The 22,819-nt window shown below is 42.7% G+C and overlaps 1 protein-coding gene and 1 long non-coding RNA gene across 4 annotated transcripts in view; both read right to left on the bottom strand.

The window, feature by feature from the left end:
- PRKCA (protein kinase C alpha) overlaps positions 1-22,819 on the bottom strand; it is a 211,982-nt gene that overhangs the window by 133,918 nt on the left and 55,245 nt on the right. The window lies entirely within an intron of this gene.
- Positions 2,689-12,380, bottom strand: LOC132591758 (uncharacterized). Its single transcript, XR_009557212.1, has 2 exons — positions 11,752-12,380; positions 2,689-11,455 (listed from the first exon to the last, which is right to left on the bottom strand). It is a non-coding gene; the product is annotated as an uncharacterized LOC132591758 (long non-coding RNA).

Here is a 22,819-nt window from a genome sequence, read left to right as displayed (position 1 = left end):
TGTAATGCAATGGTTTGGGGAAAATGTCCTCAGGAATAATAGGGACAATGCAAAAAGCTAACGCAGAAGAACTCGCAGAGTCTTTATGGTTTGCAACAGGCAAGGTACTCCTTTTGAAATCTATGTGGCTTACAAGGACTGCATGCATTTTAATGAGTTCAGTCTCTGGCATCTCCAGGTAGAGAATAGGACAGAATCCTGCGTCAAGAGCTGCTGCCAATCAAAGTGGACAATACTTAGCTAGGTGGACCAATGGCCTGAGTTGGTTATAACACAGCTTTCCATTTTCCTATGTTCTAGGCAGATGTACCTTCTGTATCAGTTCCCTTTGAATTCCAGTAGGCATTCTTGGTAAAGTCATCGTCCTTTTGCCTTACAGAATACTTAAGATGAGAAAAGAAAACCAGATAAATATAGTTTGTAACCCAGTGTGAACTTTTTGAGATGGACTTTAATTTTCACCCTGAGTTAAATACTTGCGCCCTCACATAGCAGATGAGATTAACACACAACAAGGGGAACATTTTGCAATTGCCACCACCGGTGCAGGGGTGATGCAAAAAGAGCTTCCTGTGTAGGCAGCCTTTGGACACAGCTGAATCATTGTTCCAGTTGGTTTGGAAGCTGCACTTTCAAAATATTTTCCACATGAAAATGACAGACTTATTGCTAGGAAGAAGGAAGCATGGGAATAGGCAGTACAATGCAGCATTTTTCCTCAGGACAGGCCAAGTACGATGTAATTGCCTTCTTGGCCAGCCTAATTGTTATTAGTAGAGGTTTCACACTTTCAGAAACGCTGGAGCCATACGCAACCTCAACAGTTTAAACTAGATGTTAAACTCATAACAGCCCTGAATGAAAATTTATCTGACTTCAGGATAAATCTCCACCCTCATCTTTGGCACCTGGCTTTGCCAATGGGCCACTGCAATAGGGCAAAAAGTGTGAGAAGTCCATTGGACTTTTCCCACAATTACTCTCACTGCTCCCCATGTGTCCCTCTCCCTTCCATGCCTTATATCTGCTTCCCAAAATGGTTTAGAAAGATCTGAGCCCTGCACACTCTTCGCTTCCTGATCCCTACTTCAAAGAAGGGAAGAGGAGCAGCTGCTGTTGGATAGGGGAACCACTTGTCAGAACCGTGGGATAGAAAGCCAGTTGGCTTGGCCCCAGTCGGAGTGTCTCCCTTCTCAGCCTTGCTGCTGCGGAGATCCATCAGTCATCCTCCTCCGGCATGCATCCGCGACTCATGCTGCTGTGCATGAGCACGTTACTCAGCAGAGTAAACACACAGCAGATCTGGCTCAAGGTGTGGATACTAGACTACGCTTATTGTACATAAATCAGGACAAAGAAATCATGGCTTCTCTCCTTGTAATTCTTCTCGGAGAGAGAGAAAACAAAAGCAATACAGAGCGGATGTTCCACTCACGAGTCTCCAACAATCTGTGATGGAATGTAAACAGACATGTGACCTGTAACAATCCCACATATCTGCAGCAAGGGTGGAATGGAATTCCCAACACCACTTAGGGTCAGATTTGACAGGAGGTCACACCAGGGCTACTCTTTCATTTATCACTATTTTGTTTTTGTTCATCTCCTTTTTAATTTCCTGTGTCATTGCAATGCAGGTGTTTTACTGCACTGAATGATACCGCAGGCTTTGTGCTGTGAACTTTCTTCTGAGCTAAAAACAGTGGGCATTTCTTAGCACCCGTCAGGTACAACTTTTCAGACTTCAGGCTACTCCCAGTATTTTTGTAGCCGGGAACTCTGCCCTTTCACGAGCAGTTCTACAGCCTTCAGTAATAAAACATTTTGAGCATGAGAATTGTTTACGCTTCTGACCTTTCTTGACTGCAACTCAGCTATTCAGATCTGCCAGCTGCTGCTGCGGCTGGTTAATCAAATCAGCAAGGAGAGAAGGCTTTGCTCCCAAAAAGAGATAATTAGCTCTCTGGATAACATATGCCATGGTTAAGTTTTTGAGTGTTTGTCAAGCATTAATTTAGGGTTGTACAAGCCATACAAGAAGGTAGAGTTCCCCACCTCCCCTAACACATAAAGGTAATGAGGGTCAAGATGTCTAGAGCATTCCTAACCAAAACATACATTCCAAAAGCTTATTCCTTAACCCCTTCCAACACTCCATAAGCCATCAAGTTTCAGCAGTAGCAGCAGCTTGAAAACAGTATGCACGAATCACGGGGAACTACACAGTTCTCAGAAGGAAAAACTTGTTCTTCAACAGTGTATGGACTATCTGCCACACAGAAACTGCCAGAAATGAAATTGTCATGCATCTACACCAGACAACAGCTGCAGAGGAAGAATGTGATGGTTGTGTTTGATTTCCTTCATAAGTAACTCCACAATTGTAAAATAGCATACACACACACAAGTTTGCATGTAGGTAGCAACAGCTGCCCAAGTCAGATGTACATACCTGTGGGGGAACAGCAAAGTTGAAACACTGCAAGGGAACATTAAAAAAAAAACCCATCACAAAGTAATTCTCCAAGGTATATTTCCCAGACCTGTGTGTGATAGTGGATTGTATCCTGAGAAGTCAATATTGACCAGCTAGGATTGGTCCTCATGCCTTATCTCTACAACTGAGAAACCTTAACTACAAGGATCTAAAGTTTCCTTATTCTTCTTTTCCAAACACTCTAATCACAATGTTTGCTCTACTTGTTTGTTCACAGAGTCAGGAATATAGAGAGGCTTCGAAAGCAAAGGGCTTTCCGCCAACCTCACTATGAATGATGTGAATTAAACGTTCATTCAAATGTCCAGTTGCTTTCATAACTAAGAGAGAAAGATAAATATGAAATAAAACAGCAGACTCCAAGCAAGCATCTTTAATAAAGTCAGTCACATCAATCCCTTAGGTGCAATTCTTGCAACACAAATTAATTCAGGCTCTAGAGCAGGTGTGGAAAATGCATATGAAAAGTGGTCACCTGACTGTTAATCACCTGATGCTATTAGAATGCCAGGTGACAACTTGAAAGGAGCTCTTGTTTGAAGTTAATTTGCAAGCAGCTTCAATACAAACCACTCACTTGACATATGTCGGGGGTGATGCAGGATGTGGCCAGTGGCGGAGAGCAGGCGGGGGCGTAGCATGGCACACGTCCTGGGGCCGGGGTGTGCTGCCTGAAGGGGCAGGGTACCCAGCATGGGCAGGGGGGGGGGCAGCCGCAATGGCATCCTGCTGGGATCGCACTGCCGGGGGCGGTGCGCTCCCCCCCACTCCTCTTCCTCCGCCAGTGGGTGTGGCTTGTGGGCCAAATGAAGATGCCTGCTGGGCCTAACTAGGCCTGGAGGACAGTCTCCCCAGGTGTACTCTAGAGCATGGGTAGGCAAACTAAGGCCCGGGGGCCAGATCCAGCCCAATTGTCTCCTCAATCCAGCCCATGGACAGTCCGGGAATCAGCGTGTTTTTACATGAGTAGAATGTGTTCTTTTATTTAAAATGCATCTCTGGGTTATTTGTGGGGCATAGGAATCCGTTCATTTCTTTTTTTCAAAATACAGTCCGGCCCCCCACAAGGTCTGAGGGACAGTGGACCGGCCCCCTGCTGAAAAAGTTTGCTGACGCCTGCTTTAGAGGGTAAGAGTTGCTCATTCTTTTTGTAACAGGCCTACGGACACAGAAAATTTAACATTAAAGTCAGGATCAAAAGAATGCTTAACCACTATGCTTTCACTTTGGTGGAAAAAAAACTGGTGTGGAACTCTGATGCAAAACTAAAAATTCCTGGCTTTTATATTTGCAACCCCTCCCCCCAAAAAGTACTGTCTACATTAAGGAAAACTTTCAACCATAATAATTAGCTAGGAGAAAACCTTGAAGGGCCCCTTCTAGATCAAGAACATGTTGTGCTATCAGGGCCTGCAACTGTTTTTTTTCCTCCAAAAATAAAAGCAGTCGGATTAAGTGCACTCGTTTAAATCCCATAGCAAGACCGCCCCTCAAACTAAGGAAGTGCCTGAAGAGCTGCTGCACCACTGAGATAATACAAACGTATCCTACCAACTGTGTGATGTTACAATGTCATATCAAAGAAGACAGTGCTTTAGGGTTGGTTTTGTTATGAGGGGGGAGAGAAATGCTCCTTTTCCCTTATGGGGTACCCAAGAGCCCATATAGAGTCCTTTTGTAGGTTCTCTATTGGTAGGAGAAAATAACAGAGGCCAACCAGAGAATATTGAGAAGCAATGCAGCTAATACCTTTATTAACTGACCTTTATTAACTGTTGCAACAGGGTCCTCACTCACCACATGCAGGAGGGAGGAGGAACCCCAACAATGGGGTGCAAACTCCTATATCAGGCATCCCCAAACTTCGGCCCTCCAGATGTTTTGGACTACAACTCCCATCTTCCCCGACCACTGGTCCTGTTAGCTAGGGATCATGGGAGTTGTAGGCCAAAACTTCTGGAGGGCCACAGTTTGGGGATGCCTGTTCTATATAGACTATTGAAATTCCCACCCTCCAGCTCTAGACCACCCCCCATTACATCATACATACATCACAGAAGGGGCCGTCTGGCAGGAAACCTGTTGATGGGGTTACTTCGAGAGTGACGATAAATACTTAATTCACAGGCTCACCCTGTTCATACACAGATAGGCCCTTAAGACAGGATTTGTGGAGCAAAGAGACAACGGGGAGGTTTTCCCATTTCCTTTGTCCTTGCAGAGAAACATTTGAGGTCAATTTGGGAGAGACAAAATGGTTTCAGGACTTTTTTCCTCTACTGTTTCAGACATGTGGTTTGTTTGTTTCTTTGTTTGTTTGCCTGGTACATTTATTTTATATCTTAGACCTTATAATTCTCAGAACAATTTAGGGTTGTTGTTGTTGTTTTCATTCAGAGGCATAATAATTTTTTGAAATAAGTAAAATAAAGTAAGTATTACAGAGAGATATATAATTTAATGGAACTTGAACCCATTTGTATTGCTAACTAAAGTAGGGTTGCTATATTTCAAAAAAGTTGTTGAGCAAAGTTGTTGAGCTTCTTTTGCAATATCTCAGCAACAACAAAAAGATAAAAAATGAGCTTTTTTAAAAGGAAATTCTCCAAAAAACCCAACACTTCTGAGTCATGCGTTGCCATACACCTGAGTTTCCGCCCGGATGCTATTTTCAAGCAGATGAATCCTGTATATGTCCGGGAAGTTCCCAACGTAAACAAAGGGATAGTTCCTGTGACCAGAGGTAACACACAGCTTCCTGAGAATAGAGCAGTCTCTCACCCAATTACAACCCCCAGCATAAACTTGACTCCTTTGGGAGACAAACTGTCCTCTTTGCTTCACAGGAGGTGTCTTATCAAACTCCAAAGAAGCTTCTGCACATGTCATGGGGCTTCTCCACATTCTATTTTTTCCAATACATCTCCTTGAACTGCAGCCAAAAGTTTCAAGGGCAGTTTACGGAGCAATAAGAAGGACTGCAGCTACAGTGGGGCTTTGGAAAAAGAGCTTCTCAAGGTGGTCCATTTCATCCCAGATGCAGAGGGTTATAACTCCCCACTCCATTAGTTCCAGATTGTCATTAGAACTTGGGGGAAGGGGTTCCCCTCTCACTGTCCCTTCCCCCTGGAAATACACCAAGCACTGGCACATTTGACATCTGTTTATTTGCCCAGGTATTTTTATTGGGTTGGGATGGGTGATGAGGGGGTTAAAAACAATCTGAAATAAATAAATTGCTGTGTGAGAAAGGAGGTTTTGCTTCAACCTCTTGCCTGAACGCCATACTTTCCCCCTTTTGGTTTTGATTTGTGTAACGGCAAAGAGTGCTAGCAGACAGACTCTATCTCCATCACACTGGGAAAACCTGAGAATGGCATTTCAGAAATTGCTCCCCTGCCTGAAACCAGAAGGGCAAGAAGTAACAACTACCATGGTTAAATGAATAAATAGCTTAAAGACTTCTTTATCAAATTTATAACTCCCCCCCCCAAAATGAAAGTTTTGTAACTCTTAGTAAGCAGTTTACTGTGAAAGGAACATAAACAGAACAACAATCCACTCCCCGCCATCATTACAAACACAGCAGCTTAAATAAAAGGGTTCGGGCCTTGAATTATTTCAATCTCAAATTCTGGGTTTTTCCTCTCTCCAGGCATACCACCTCCAGATTTCTAATTGGGAACACTTTTACTCCTACAGCAGCATGCATGGAGACAAATCTATTCTAAGCTACACAAATTAAATCACTAAGGGTATAACAGTAAAGCTAAAACTGGCATGGGACAGCCATATTTAACATGTGTCAGCTATAATCAGCGTCATTTTAAGTCGTTTCTTTATTAAGTCAGCAGATTTTGGGGGGGGGGAGATAAGAAAGGCCTGATTCTTCATAATGCTTAATCGTATAAAATAGCTGTCACTGCTTTAAAGACCTCCATACCAAGACTAGCATTTCCAAAGCTATCCAGCCTTAACTGTAACTGATATTACTGGTGGGTGTTGCAGCTTCCAAAAGTTTCTAACTCATTAGTAAGGATCCAAGGGCCCAAAGAAACAGCCATTCCTGGTCATCTTGACAACCATTAATGTTCTACACCAGAATCCTGGGCACAAGAAGTGCTGATAATTGCAATTTTTCAGGACTGCAGACCCAGAAACATTAGAAAACACTAAGTCTAGCAGCCCTGGATCCTGAATTACTGTTCCTGCTGCCTTCTAGGGCTTAAATCATTGCTGCTACAACAACATGTTGATACTTCCATGGCCATGTAGTGGGTGGCAGAAGGAGAGGGAGATCCTCAAAGTTCCCAGCAGGGAGGAGGAAGGTTGTGGCAGGATTTTACAGATCCACAAAGGACTGGACTGAAAACAAATAAATCAAGGTCCTACATACTGTAAATGAGTTTAATTTAAAAAGGGGGACATACATAGCAAATTGAATGAGATAGTCACCCATTACTAATGATGGCGTTTATAATAACACTTTTCACTGATGCCTAGGTGCAAAAAGATGCCCACAGAGAAAGTTTTAAGGCTGATCTATCAAATAATTTCCTATCAAAAGTTGCATTGTGCTTCTCAAAAGGTGGAATAATTTCTGACATCTAAAATTATTACAGACCCTGCTTACCTCCAGCCTAGCCACCAGTTCCTGCATCACCCTAGGTGATGCTCTATCCCAGGCATCCTCGAACTGCGACCCTCCAGATGTTTTGGCCTACAATTCCCATGATCCCTAGCTAACAGGACCAGTGGTCAGGGATGATGGGAACTGTAGTCCAAAACAGCTGGAGGGTCGAAGTTTGGGGATGCCTGCTCTAGCCCAATACTTTCTCCACATTTCAACACATATAAGTTGGCCTCCCATTACTTGTGTGGCGATGTCCCTCCCTCCCCGTGAGAATAAGACACAAGACACAAATGATAGATTTTAAGTGGGCAAATAAGGCCACAACTTTATTGGTTACGGATGTTGAGCGGTTTTGGCTTAGGCACTGGAACCTAACCGACTACATCTGACACCAACCCGTGTGTTGGAGTCTGGGAGAAATTAGCCACCAGAAAGGAGCCCAGTGGTGTACATCTACCGGAACACCTCCTGTGACCACCCTGACCTCTCCAGGTTCAGGACAAAGCTCCGCCCCCAGAAACCTTTAACGGAATACTTCTCCATTTGCTGGGTAGGTGATGACGTAACCTGCCCCGCTTCTTCTTATGCCCCGCCTCCATGCTGTTTTGAAGGTGACAAGCCCCGCCCCCAGACGACCTCATTGGTCGGCCTGGGGTTGATGGAGGCGGGAACGGCCAATCGCGAAGGGGCTGAGCTCTCAGCCCCCATCGCGAGAGTTCGGTCAGGCCTGCCCACAACACCACCTCCATCGCAGGCGCGGAAGTGGTTTTCTCAGCAACTCCAGTTTGGGGTAACTGTAAGGGAGATCTAACTCAGCTTTTTCCTCCAGCAATCTTGGTAGCGTGACCTATGTATCAGGAAACGACGAGTTCTGAATGGCTATAAGTCTGTAGAACAGACAGAACCATCACACCAAACCATCACTACGATTTGACATGTCTGAATTGATGATTCCAAGTTAGCAATCAGGCAGCAAATCAGATTTTTTTAATCTAATGGTTTGAAAGGTTTTTACCTTTTTTAAAAAACACACACAAAAACTATGTTTGGTGTGATATCTGAAGGGAAGTACACATGAGTTTGACCAAACTGCGGGAGGCAGTGCAAGACAGGAGTGCCTGGCGTGCTATGGTCCATGGAGTCACGAAGAGTCGGACACGACTAAACAACAACAACCTTAGTTGTGGCCACTGCACCACCTGAGCCATAGAGATCGGACTACTAAGCAGATAGAAAATGAAGGCACATGCCCATGGTTTGCTTGTAACAGAGGTAGTCAATGCAATGCCCTCTAGAAGTCGTTAGACACCAGCACTCATCATTATCCTTCTCGATGCATTTGGTTAATATTTTACATAAGAGCATTGACTGTCAACAGAAATACGGAGGCTGGGAACAAAACAATGTTGAAATTGGAAGGCATGGAATGTTGTGCAAATGTTTTGTCCAGGGTAAATTATTAATTATGAGTGAATAAGCACAGTGGGGGTTCTAAACCTTCAGTTCACTCATTCGCAATATTACACAAAATGGGATTAAGTCCATTCTTAAACCAAATTATCTGCTGTGAGCTTTCTTTTTTTTGGATTCAGAAGCTGAATATGAGAAAAAGGAGAAGGCATGTACAGTACTTCTCCTGATTTCAAAGTTTTGATTTCAAATTCTCCTGATTTCAAATTTTCCCCTATTGTTTGAGGAAAATGTTTGATGCTGAAACTATGGGAGGCTTACCAAAGAAATGCTTGAGAATCCTTAGAGTGTATAAGAGTGGAAGGTTTTAATACACATTTCCATAAAATTTTCCAATTTAATCAAGAAATGAGACAATAAAAATTGCTTTATAGTATATATTTTTATATTAAAAAGTAGTATATTAGGTTTTTTAAAAGCCTATTTCTCACATATTTACAAGCAAAAATTATTGGGAATACTAAAATTCAAAACAAATGGCTCTGAACTTGGAACCGTAGGATTTCTGGTGTGATTTTAATTAATCTAAAAGGGATAATTTTAGTGGTAACTCCATTTGCCAAAAAGGAGAGAGGGGGAGAGAGGGGGGAATAAAGGGTGCTGATTAGCCATGTGCAATCAAATTCATTATTTGTGATTTGCAGTAGCATAGAAAAGATTACAAAGTGATGTCAGTAAAGAAAAATGCCATCTTTTCCGACTCTGCCAGCAAAACCATTCAAGGACTGAATCAATGGCTTCTGTGTTTAATTAAGTACTGAAATTATGCTGTCCCTTGCAAGTCAACTGCACTGAGGACCAATGCAGATAAAGCACTGTTCAGTTTTCCTAATTACAACAGAAAGGCTGCTCCTGCGGGCTGGCTGGTTTTCTGCCATTAGCCATCCACTGAAAATCTTTCTACCTGATCACCTGGAGGCAATTATAATTTCCCTATGCCGCCTATTTAAAAAGCCTGTTACACAGCATCCTATTTACAGCAAAAAAGCAACTTTAGCATTCATTAAAAGTGAAAGCATTGCATTAAAGACCAAGTTTCTGGGAGAAATAAAACACATTTCTATTTGGGGAGACTTTTGGCAAATAAACCTTTGTTTATTTGTATGTCCCATTATGATGGATGAAAGGGGTTGTACCTTGTCTGCTGAAAGCATTTATCCATTTAAGCGCTCTCTCTCTCACTCACTCACTCACTCTCTCTCTCTCTCACACACACACACACCATACATTTTTATAGATCACAACCTGCTATATTAGTGCATACTCTCACTCTCCCATTCTTTTCTCACACACACTGGACACACTAGTAGCATAATATGTAGAAGGTATATTCTCTACCATATTCACACTGCAGATTTCCATACACCTCCTGTCAGGAGTATGGGCAGGAGTCAGGCTCTGGGGCCTGTAGTGCCTTGCAGGACTGGGGCCTGCCTCAGCTTGTGCTGGGGAAGCAAGGCGTGGCCACACAGGTGAAGACATCAGCTTGTGCTGGAGAGGCCAGGAGTAGTCACCCAGGTGAGGCCACTTGAGATCTCACTGCACCTGGTGGCAGGAGCTGGGAGGGATAAAAGCCCAGCATTTCCCTTCAGCTCTTTGCCACAGCAACGCTTTCCCTGCCTGGTTGCCTCTGGCCTCTTGCTCCGTGGACCCTTGCCTTGCCGATGCCTTGACTCTTGCTCCTTGGACCCTTGCTTCGTGCCCCGTGGACCTTCGCCTCTGCCTTGCTCCTCGACCCTGCTTCTTCACCACCATCTTGCCTCTGGTCCCGACGCCCGCCGACCGGACCGTGACACCTCTACGCATGACTACAGCTCCTAAGCCAATACTCATGAATCATTACATTAAATAAAACACATGTATACCACCCATATGGTTTTTAAAAGAGCTACAAGAAGGCGACTAACAGTATTCATAAAGCCACAATAAAAAAGGCAAATAGCAATCGAAACCAGCATCACACAATAAGGTGAACAGCAAACAGGAAGCAACTGATTAAATTCAGGATCTCAGGGGGACCAGCTGTACAGTCATACCTCGGGTTAACTATGCTTCGGGTTGTGTACTTTCGGGTTGCGTACTCTGCAAACCTGGAAGTATTTTTCGCCGCACGCATGTTCTGCGCAGGTTGTGCATGCGCAGAAGAGCGATATTGCGCTTTGCGCATGCACAAAATGGACACTCGGGGTACGTACTTTTCGGGGTGTGAACGGCACCCCGGAACGGATTGAGTACGTAACCCAAGGTACCATTGTAAACATCTCCAAAGAGGGAGATCCACAAACCCTCCAACATTTCTCCGAAGAAAATAGGGACGTCCCATTCCATAATGATATTTTACTATTTATACCCCACACATCTTACTGGGTCACCCCAGCCACTCTGGGCAGCTTCCAACATATATAAAAAACATAAACTAAACATTAAATTTTTTTTAAAAAAACCCTTCCCTATACAAGATTGCCTTCAGATGGCTCGGGGGGGGGGGTCGGATAATTCCATACCATTCATTTATCCAATGAAAATAGGAACATCCTAAGGAAAAGCAGGACATCCCAGGATGAAATCAGAAACCAGGACAGCTTCTCTAAATCACGTATGTCCCTGGAAAATAGGGACACTTGGAGAAGCTGTTGCATCAGCACTGCAGTGCTGGCTTTGGCGCCAATTCCCTGAAAGAGCTTGCAAGATCTCACCCAAATCTCATGAGATCTTTTGCTCTCCTTGACATCTTGCAAGACTTTGATGAGATCTCGCAGGAAATCAGCACCTATACTGGCACCGCTTCTCTGGCACAGGTGGGGGCATGAAAGGAGGCACCCATGAGGGTGCTGCTGTAAGAAAAACACTGGGGCCTAATTTGAATAGTAGAGTGCTTGGTATCTGGTGGGCTTGGGCTTTGCTCCAGAATCAGCCCCTCCTTTCAGTGTGTGTTCAGTTCAGAATGTCAGTTAAGAAGGACCAACTGTCTCTTGTTTCTTGCCTCAGACTTGCCTCATGTTGCTGTATTTAGTGTCTCTCATTATGTTATTTTACAGTTTTCTTTATTATAAAAGCTTAGTTTACATTTATGTGAGCCACTTATTTTTCTCAAAGGGTGGGCTGGCCTTGCCTGAGGTCATTATGGCCATGCACACTGGTATCTGCTTACCTCAGTCTAACAGCTTTGCACAAAAGTGCAGCCATGTCTATGGATGGTTGGGTTGCTCCAAGCCACAAAACCAGAGATCCATGCGTATTTGTTCACACGTGCACATACACCTTTTGTGATCTACCATGTTTGCACAAAACAGCAGTCCAAAAATAAAAAAGTGATGCCTCACTCCAAACTAGGTAAGGATTTGAAGTTGTTCACATGAAAGGCTGCCTGTTGCTTCGTTTCCTCCCCATCTCCTCTACCCATGGGCGTAGCCAAGTGGGGAGGGCAGGGAGGTCCACAAATCTTGTGGGGAAAGGCAGTTTGAAGCCTTTCCTTTGGGCTGATGGAAAGAAAATGGAAGAAGGGAGCATGGAGAGAAACAGCACCCAGCCAAACATCACCACAGGGATTTTTTTCAACAAGGGAGGTGTTTGTCTTCCCCCTGCAAAACCCCCAAATTTCACAACATAGGAGTAGTGTGAGTGGGGGCTGGGCGCACCACATTGGAGACCCCGGGCACAGTAGTTGGGGCAATCTCACCCTTTATTTCCACACTGTAGCTCCGCCTCCAACCAAATAATCTGTCAGGAGAGTAGGGTTGCCAGACTCAATAGAGGACAGGACTTCTGTGCCTTTAATTGCCCTGCTCTCTTTTGAGTCTGAAAACCTTAAAGAGAAACCAGCAGACCCTTTGCTTGGAAATTAAACAAAGGGTCTGCTGGTTTCTCTTTAAGGTTTCCAGACTCAAAAGAGAGCAGGGCAATTAAAGGCACAGAAGTCCTGTCCTCTATTGAGTCTGGCAACCCTACAGGAGAGCTATGGACTGGCCAGGACAACTTTCCTGTTATAGCTTCTGGGATTGACAAGGCAACTGAACCTCACCTGAGCCTACTCCAGCTGAGGAATCACACACCTACTCCCCAAGCTGGCAAGCTCCACCTGTGCTATGGGCCCTTTCATGCCTTCCCTCAGAACTGGCAGCTGTAAATTCTGGAATCCTGAGGTCAAGGGTGCTTTTAATGAAAGGACTCGTTCCTTACTGTTTTTATTGTAATTATGTGTATGTTTTAAATAGATTTTATATAGGTACAGTGGTACCTCTACTTATGAATTTAATGCGTTCCAAACACACATTTGTAAGTCGAAAAAATTTGTAAGTCGAATCCCATAGGAATGCATTGGGAGAAAAAATTCGTAAGTCAAAGCAACCCTATCTAAAAATTTGTAAGTAGAAAAAATACTATCTAAACTGCATCCAAGATGGCGGACGGAGCTCCATTCGTAAGTAGAGTTATTCGTAAGTAGAGGTACCACTGTATATAGTTTTAATTCTATTAATGTTTAGTTGTTTCCAATGATTGAATTTTTCTATGTTTTTTTTAAAAGCGATTCTTGTTTTTATCCATAAGCCACATTGAGTCTCATCAGTGGAAAAACCTGGAGAAAGTTTGGGGATTATAGTAATTTATTGCCCTAATATAAACTAGTTGTAGGGTATTAGGCATTAAGTTACTCCTAGAAGGAATGCATTTTAAAATAGTTTCCCTGAAAGCCAAATTAATTATGGCTGTCACCCCCCAGGGCACATGCCAGAGGCCTTATAAGATGAGATGAAATTTCCAAGCTAACAAGAGCAGTAGTAGCTGAAGTAGAATAGAAATGGCTTGTGTACTGCTAGAATCAAATAAACTTTACAGATATTGGATAGCTCTAAACATTTAATGCAAAGCTACTCAAAGGATTAATGATGATTTGACTATGAAGCTTCAGAACCAGCTGTCTTGCTTCCCCTGAGTAGCTGAAAACTACCGGTATGCAAGAAATGGAAATGATTAAATGTATTCATTAGTTGTAAATTATATTTATTATTTATTTTGGAGTTTGTATCTCACCAGTTTCAAAAGCACTCCAGGTGCCCTATCATGTCAATGCCAATCATGTCAAGTATTTACTATTCTTTGGAAATAACAAAGCCTGGAGATGGAATAACAGTCATATTTCTCTCCCCGCCCCCAATTTCATTTATAATTTTCCATTAAATATAATCGTACAATCAATAACTGACTTCCCTCCCCCTTCTTTTTTTTTATAATAATTTTTATTAATTTTCAAACAAAACTAAACAAACTACACAACTACACAACCATACAATACAACACTGTCCCTTCGTTTTCCCTCCACCCACTGGTCCACCTCTGCCACCAGTGAAACCCGTGCGCTTTGAGAATCAAAGGGGGTCCATTGTGAGCTGGGTTTGACTTCCCCCCTCCCTCCTCCCCCCTCTTCCCCCCCCCCCCCTGCCACTGAAGGGACAGGAATGGAGGAGCTCTGAGGATTGGTTTTCCCCAGCTCTTTCATAAACATACTTGAACAAATATACACATAACAATAGTAGGGGAGCATTTTAACTCCCCAATTCTTATTATCTTAACCTTATAATTGTGACTTCCTCGATAGTCTTCCTCCTGGTTTTCCCTGAACAAAATCTAAAAGCTTATGGCGGGTTTTCTATTTCAGTTTAAAATCCTTTTCTTATACTATTAACTCAATCCTCCTCCTTTTCCATGCTGCCCTCCCACAGGCCCCCTCCTGCCACAAGAGGAACCTGTAGGGCACAGCATTTCCAAGGTTCCATTATATCCCCTCCTCACCCCTCCGAGCACTCCCTGCTACTGAGTAGCTCAGAGTAAGGAGAGGAGAGTAGGCAGCTTTCTGCCTAAAAACCTAACTTAGCTTACAAAAATTTACATTAACTTAAATACTTTCCTAAGCCGTTCTTATGTCTCCCTCCAGAAAACCCAGCTTATTTTCTTTCATTTTTACACTCCATCTCCTCTCCCTAAGTCTTTTCCCCCAATTGGATCAGCATTTCCGTTAACAGGCCAAAATTTCGAAAACCGTCTTTCAAAAACTAAAAGTAAAACTTTTAACTAAAATTTTCATCCCACACCCATTCTTTCCCATGTCCGTCTCCAGGCCCTTGTCCCCCTCTGCCCCTGCCTTTCCCATTCCTCACTGACATCACCCCACATTCCAACCCCTCCAGGATCTTCAAGTCCATTAAACCTCAAGTTCCTTTGCTTCTCATTTTCTTGCTCTGCTTGTTTTTCTTCCTTTTGAAGTCCATGCTTTGCTTCATCCCAAGCATATTTTTTATAGTCCAAGTCCTCTTTAAAATTTTCCTCAAATTGTTTCTCCTGGCAACCAGTTTCAATCTCCACAGTCTCCAAATTCAAATTTTCCTCTAAGTCCTGGACTTGGACTTCAACCTCATCTGCTGGTAAATTGGGATGTTGCCGTTCCTTGTAAATGTCCTCCCATGTTTGTAGATAGTTTAGCACAGCCTCCTGGAAGGCTCGAGAGTACTTTGTTTTCATACTTTTCCTAACCGCAGACAAACAGGAGGTGGAGAACAAAGGGTGCTGGAAAATTCCTTCCTTAGACGATCGACTCCATTTTGGCTGCTCTTTTCCTTTGTCTTTTGATTCAATCACAAGTCCATTCTTAGTTCCAATGTTAAATAGTTCTAACACATTTTCAGTCAATTTTTACTGATCACGACAGTACAATAAATCCACCCGGTCTTTTGACAGTTTGACAGCTTTTGACAGCTGTCAAAACACTCTCCCCCTTTTTAATGCTGTACCTCAAGGGGTGCCGGACTCGGGAGGGTTCGAAAAAGTCTTTCTTTCTTTCGGGTCCACAATTCCAAATGCTTTTCGTTGTTCGGCTTAAGATTTTTTAAAGCGCCTCCCAGTTTTCCATTAGGAAGAGACCGACTTCCGTTACTTTAAAATCTCTCCTATTTTTCCGATTGTTAAATTTAGAGTCCGTAATCAAAATTCCACTTACTTTATGGAAACCTTTAACTTTGTTTGGAAGAATCCGCCGCTTGCCGGGTCAGGACTCGGAGCTTCACTTCTCGGAGGTAAGATTAAGCCCAAAATGGCTCCCGCGGTTCCACCCCGCCGGCTCTCGATCGCTCTACTGAGCTCTCGGGCAGCGGGGGATCCACCAAACGGAGCAGCGCGTGAGTCACCGGGACTCTCTACCCGGTGCTTTTACGGGGAGTCCGCTCGCTCTGCGGACTTCCCCCCCCCTCCGCGAAGCCAGGGACTTCGGCGCGCGAAGTCCCTGCGTCCTTCTCTCCGCCGCGACAGACCGGAAGTCCTTCCCTCCCCCTTCTATGCTTCCATTTATTTATCCATTAAGACTGCATATTCTAATTTCCCATATTCATATTTCTCCCTTACCCCTATATCTTCAATACTTTAAACTGCTGAATTTGCATTAACCCTACTAACGTTTTAACCTGTGAACATACGTTTTTCAGATATTCTGCAAACATTCTTCACTCTTCCTTAAATACTCTGTCTTCCTGATCTCTTATTCTACTAGTTAAATTTGCTAGTTCTACATACAGTACTCCATTAATTTTGTCTGCTATTCCTCCTTTGTTAGCATTGTTCTCTCTTTCCATTTCTGAGCATATACCATTCGGGCTGCCATAGTTGCATAGAGAAATAAATTATTTGGGTCTGTGGGGTCCTCCATTCCTAATATTCCTAACAAGAAGGTTTCTGGTATTTTTATTAAAAGTTCTTTTAAACTTTTTTTCCCATTCATTATATATCATCTCCCATAAATCCTTTGCAAATTTACACGTCCACCACATGTGGTACCCTGCATTTCTTGACACTCCCAGAATAGCAGTCATATTTCAATAGTGGAAAACGGTAAAGGGTTGCATCCAGAGCAGAACAAGCTGAGTTCTGTTCCATTTCTGACACCCCCAAAATCAAAGTAAAATATAGGTTCTCAAAAAAGTTTTAAGCAACATCTAAACATCTTTCAAAAAATTGCATTCCACACTCATGCATACACTGCAAAAAAGATACACAATTTGATTATTTTCAGTGCCTAACACTGTCTACACTATAAATATGACTAGTCATAGTAGTTCTGTGTGTGTGTGTTATCGCATGATAAACTGGCTTAGGCTAGGGAAATGAAATTCATGCTGTGTTTAAGTATTTATGAAAGGTAAACAAGAAACATTTATAATTGCTGTGTTTTAATTACACCATTAAGCTCAAGGGCACCGAGAGCCATTTGAGCCAAAGACAACAGGCAGTGAAAGCCAAGCAAAATATTGGAATAATTTAATTTTATAATGTAAATCCAGAGTCTGACAAATGCAGGAACACACTAAAGCACAGCAGCTGAGATCCACAGAGCCAGCTGTGCAAGCAGAAGCATTGCTCCCTTCTTGCCCATTCCCAACCACTAGACCTAGCTTGCGGGCCTGGAAGATCCCCCTAATCACCACAAACAGCCTTTCAGTAGAACACAAAGGCATGAGGAGGGGCCAGAAATGGTTGTGGAGTTCTGTAATCCCCACCACACTGTCTTGAGACTTCAACTGGGCTCCACAAGGTGTTGTGTAAGGTTCACTGAATCGAGCATATATTAGTGCAAGGGTAGGAAATTCGTCTGTCTCGAGTCAACACAGCCACCCTCTGCCTCGGGGTCCGAGGCACAGATACAAAAGCTGGCATCAGAATTGCAATGTGTGGCACAGATGATTTATTAATTATAATATTTATATCCTGTCTCTCCATTTAAAAACAACAACACAAGGCATTTACCGCATACAAGGTCTTCCCCCAGCCCTATTTAGTTGAGGGGACACATGCAGGAATGGGGCCAGCAACATGCCTTAAATACCATGCTGTGAGCAATTTGCTAATATTTGTGCTGTAATGGGCAGTGGAACCCTGCCCTGCTATACAGTGATCTGAAGACTGTGTCCGTCCATCCCCCGGTGGAAGCTTTTTAGTGTTTTCTCAATGAGCTATGTAGTGGTATCAAAAATACAAATATCCAAGTATAGACACTAGTTTACCCTCATTAGATTTAATGTTGTTCCTTCTGCCCTGCTGCAGGCACGTATCTCCCCTTGTGGCTCGTCGGAAGTAGAAACAAATTTACATGTACTGTTACACTGTAGTTTCTACAAGGACTTACGAATGACCTACATCACACCGGCCTTACAAAAGTTCAAGAATGTACCTGATTTCCAATGCCTAAGAGCCTTGGTAGATAATAAGGACCCCGAAATTACTATTAATGTAGCTAAATTTTGTGTATCTGCCATTAGATGCAGGAAACAAGAACTTCTCAAAGGAAATTAGTGGGGGTATGCAAATATTTGATTTTAATTTAGGCTCTCTAACTTTAAATTGATGTTTCATTTGTATTGTTCTCTGTATCCTTCTCATGTTCTGTTATTTGATTGCTGTACGAGTTGAAGCTGGTCTGTGACCGTTTTAATAAATTTGATTTGATATGTAGTGGTAGAAAAATGTCCCTGATAGATACCTTCTCCGCCTCAAAAACAAAACAAAACTCGGCTACAGGGGAGTGTTTGTCGTTTGTGGCAGCCATGGCAATGAAGAAATGGTAAAAGTCTGAAAACTGCTAGGCACAAACCAAGATTAAGCACTTACCCAGTTAGGTTATCACAAGACTTTAAAACAAGTCAGAATATCTATGCTTTACCTGCCAGAGGGCCAAATTAAACTAAGCAGATATGCTAGCAGGAACCAGCACAAGTCCCGCTATTGAAATAGGATGTCCCCTAAATCAGCTCTGATGGGTCTGGAGAACCCCAGAAAAGCACACAGGGAAAGAGAAGGGATGTGGTTCCATCAGGCAAAATGAAATGCTTGTATTGATCATGCCTGGAAGAGCACAGAGCTGAATGCCTCCCATTCCAGTGTTAGAAACTTGGATATATAAGCTAGGTGTCTAATAGCTCCTTAAACCAGGGTTATTAGTCACCAAAATGGAATGCCAAATTGCTATTTTGGGGGCATTCAGCTCGAAAGTTGCATTTTTCAATACGACGCTTTGGTTCCTTCAATTCATTCTGATTGCGCAGATAAAATATAACAGGTAGAATTATACAGGATGTGTTGCTAGTTTGTGAAAACAGTCAAGATCCAAAGATCCCCAAGCATGCACCTCCAGCTGGTGGAGACATCCTGGCACCTTCACTTGGTTGCAAGTGGCCAATGGCCAGATGCAAAATGTGCCTGGAGAATTTTGAATGCTGCCCTATTGTATTTTGCCTTTATTCCTTGCAGCAATAACTACAATACAGTACTGTCAAGCTGTTACATGACTTCCAGTTGTTATGTACAGGGTTGCAGCCTAAGGACTGCAACTCTTTGAAAACGAGGGCTTCTGCAAATGGTTTTTTCCTTTCTGGGTGCTTCAGAAAGAAACTCAGACCATTTTGAAGAAGAGGAAGGAAGGTAAACAGAATAATGGGTATATATAAATGAGTGATAAGAGTGATTAGAAGACTCGGGGGGGGAAGTGTAGTTTTGAAATTTAATTATTTGCTGTCTTTATTTTATGTCCACTTCCTTGCAAATTCTGCCACTTAACAGGTCCATTTGTCATATAACTATCATCTGAGGAAACACTGCAGTTAAATTCAAAACAAAGTGAATCACTTTGGCAGCATCCTTTGTAGCAGGGCCGATTTATTTTACTATGTGTTATACAGAAACCATCTCAAAACACTTTTGTTTATCAAATATTTCCTGCTCATTTTCCCATCAGAGTTAGTGACAATGCTGAATGGAAACAAATGAAAAGGAAGAATGTCTGTCAAATGAGCACTATATTAAAGCTTTGTGAATGGTAATAAGTTTTTAATACCAATATTCAGAGGCAACGCTCATCTAGCCTCTTTAGAAGAATGATGTTTATATTCCTAAATAGTGGCTGGATCATTTCAACAGTACTTTTAAAACACATAACTAGGCCTATGGTTTCCTGTACTATTATGAGACTATGATCTATTACAGTAAAAAAAGCAAAGAATTTATTTTAAACCTTACAGTATTTAGATAGCCAGATATTAGTCAGTGGGCTGAATACATAAAGTGAGCATGTATGGAACAAAATACTGTGCAAAAATCACACAGATTCAACCATATAGCATTTAATATTAGCTTGCAATTATGCACATGGCACAAAGCTAAAGGGTGTGAAGAGCCAAAAAACATTTTGCAGAGTAAGGTTGCAATCCTTAAGTACTCTTATAATGGGAGTTTGAATGAAACCACAAGCCAAATGGGAAGGATTGTGCTGTGTTACTGCTAAGTGACACTTTAATAGCAAATGAAGTTGATACATGAAAAAACAGGGTTTAGGAAACAGATTGCTTATCAAGATGATAGGAAGGCGACGTTAGTGCTGTGTTATGACTGGCCTGAAACATGAAAGCACCATTGGTATTGCAATGCTGGCACAATATAACAGTAGCACGCCATGTTACCTTCTCATCCTAAGATACAGATGGCATCTGTCCATCTTGGAATCAATGCTAGCGAGGCACAGGCATCAGGATGGAATAAACCTTTTGACCAAGAAATCATTTGCCTCTTAATAAAATTGTGCCTTTAGAAAAACACAACAAAGCGGTAGTTCTATTATTAATTCAAGACAATGAGATTTAAAACTACAGAAGGCCCTGATTACAAAACATGCAACGCATAGCCCACATTTGCACATGACAGCGAGCTAGAGCTGCAGAATTATTGTGCATGCTGCCTAATTGCTCCTGCTTAATTTCTCCCCTGGCATGAGAAGGTGAAACAAACCAGGAAGCCACAATGGAACTTGGTTTCCCATTGCAACCCATCCTGAGGGCGTGGCTTGTTTCTTAAGAAGACAGGACTCATATGCCAACATAGGTAGAAAAAAGTTAGGTAGGCAAAAGTGACAACCGTAGGTCCAGATATAACAGGAACCTAAGCTTAACTGTGGCTTCCTGGTTTGTTTCTCTGACTCACAGCAAGGGAGGAGTGCACATCAACCCTGGCTTATCATGACATATGAATGTGGCCTAAGAGGTTCTCAGGTCTGCTTGGGGAGTTCTGATCCCACACGTTTAGAGCAGTAGCCACTATGGATTTATGTCTGAAACAGATAAAATTATTATGACTCCCTAGTTGCTAATGCCTCCAAAAAAATAGCAAACAAAGCTGGGTTGTTGTGCTGCAGCAGCAAACAACGGCTACAAGCTGATGATAACACAAAAGAAAACAAAAGCAGCCTCACAGTTCTCTGCCCATTTAGTCACACAACACACAATCAACTTGTGAAAATCACTGCTGCAAGGTGTGGTAGTGGAGGAATAAAGTTTGTCAACAGCCACTGCTCATAAAAGCTAAGGGAGCCTCCATATTTTAGAGGTTATGTACCTTCAGATACCAGGTGCTAGGGATAAAACATAAAATAGCTGTTAAATTCATGTTAATTCTACTAATTCTGTTTTGCGTTTAAGACTAGATACACTTGTTTGCACCACATACATAGCTGGCAGTGTTTAGACAGAGTTTATGAGTCAGAATCTCAAGGGTTTTCCCCCTACCTTTTTTTGGCTGAAACTGGCAGAAGTGCCTCTGACTAACAAAACATGAAGGAGATGAGATCTATGGTCAGAACCAGCTAAATCAGCAGTAGTGCAGGACAAGTTTGATGGTTTTATTAGTTTTGTTGCAAATTTACAGCTTATTCGATTTATCTCTTCTTTCCTTGTTCTCCCCCCCCCCCGCGCCCCCATCATGTAGACCAAGACTACCTAGCTGATTAAAACCAGCTATGACCTCATATACAAGGGGCACAGTTTGTACTCAAGAAATGGGATGGAATACCAACAAATATCCCTTTTCTGAAGGGATATTCTGAAGGGATGAAGCGGCCAAAGTTGTAGGGGCTAATTTGAGCATGCAGCATACGCACAACTGAAATAATGCTGCAATTCAGGTGACCTTTCAAGCTCTCCCTTTCCTGACAAAGTAGTGTGAATTGGCAACACCATGCTGTCAACCAACACATGTAGCCTGTGTGCTGAAGGAACCATGCATAGCTCCAATATCAGGTTGTGCTAATGATACTTCTAGATAGTAAACATGTGAACTAGCTCTGTGTTATCCTGGCTCCTCTCAAGAGATAACATGCTGATCCAGCAGGCTGTTCCATAATGTGTTCTGATACAATAGTGTAGGGAACATGAGGCCCTTCGGGCATTGTTGGACTCCCATCAGCCGCAGGCAAGAAGGCCAATGGTCATGAATGATGGGGGCTGCAGTCCAACAACATATAAAAGACAATATGTTTAACCAGCCCTGCTGTAGGGCGCTCCATGCTCTATGGCCTTTCAACTCACACTTTCTACAACAGCCAATTATGGTTCGGGCATTCTGGCAGCAGAGCCTGTGTGTGCAATAATGCAAGTTATGTCCTGCTGCTGTAGTTCCATTGTATAATTGTAAACATATAATCTGTGATCGTTTTAGTTATGGCATTTTTGCAACCCACCCTGGGACCATCTGGTGCAGAGCCAATTATAAGTGCAAGCAACAAACAAAACTGGTGGGTGTGAAGGAGAGAAATGGCATAAAATTCTACATCAGCAGATGGGAGGGAGGTTTCCAGACACACACACACACACACACACACACACACACACACACACCCTGACTCTCCCTGCATTTCCATTTTCCAATTCCACTCCACTCCTCCTGCAGTGGGGCTTTGAGACCAGAGGTGATCCTTGCTCAGAGAAAAAAAGAAGCAGGGGAGAAAGAATTATGTGCACTAAACAGAGCTCTTGGGGGTAACAGCAGCAGTTAAACCAATACAGTACTATTTTTCCAGTCTATTCGCTCTCAAATAATCACATTTTAATTAATTAATTAATTAATTAATTAAAGTGACCGCTGTGTGGGTTGGCACTCAATGCTCATTAAAAGAATTCAGCCACAGCAACATGGCCTTTAACTCTTCACAGTGAAAAGGGAGTGACATCTATGATTTTCTCTGTGGATATGTTGCAAAATTCTTGCAATAAGCAACAGTATGTGCCCAGAAGAACAGAAGAAGCCAAACCACCACCAACTACATCTCCTTTTGAATCTGAAGTAAAAAAAAAAATAAGGTGGGGGAACCCAATATGGAACTGGGTTAAAAAGCAACAATATTGTCATAAAAAATAATC

This window comes from Zootoca vivipara, chromosome 2 (assembly GCF_963506605.1).
Source record: "Zootoca vivipara chromosome 2, rZooViv1.1, whole genome shotgun sequence".
Lineage (NCBI taxonomy): Eukaryota > Metazoa > Chordata > Lepidosauria > Squamata > Lacertidae > Zootoca > Zootoca vivipara.
The sequence above is the reverse complement of the archived record's forward strand: the minus strand, read 5'-3'. Positions and strand labels throughout refer to the sequence as shown.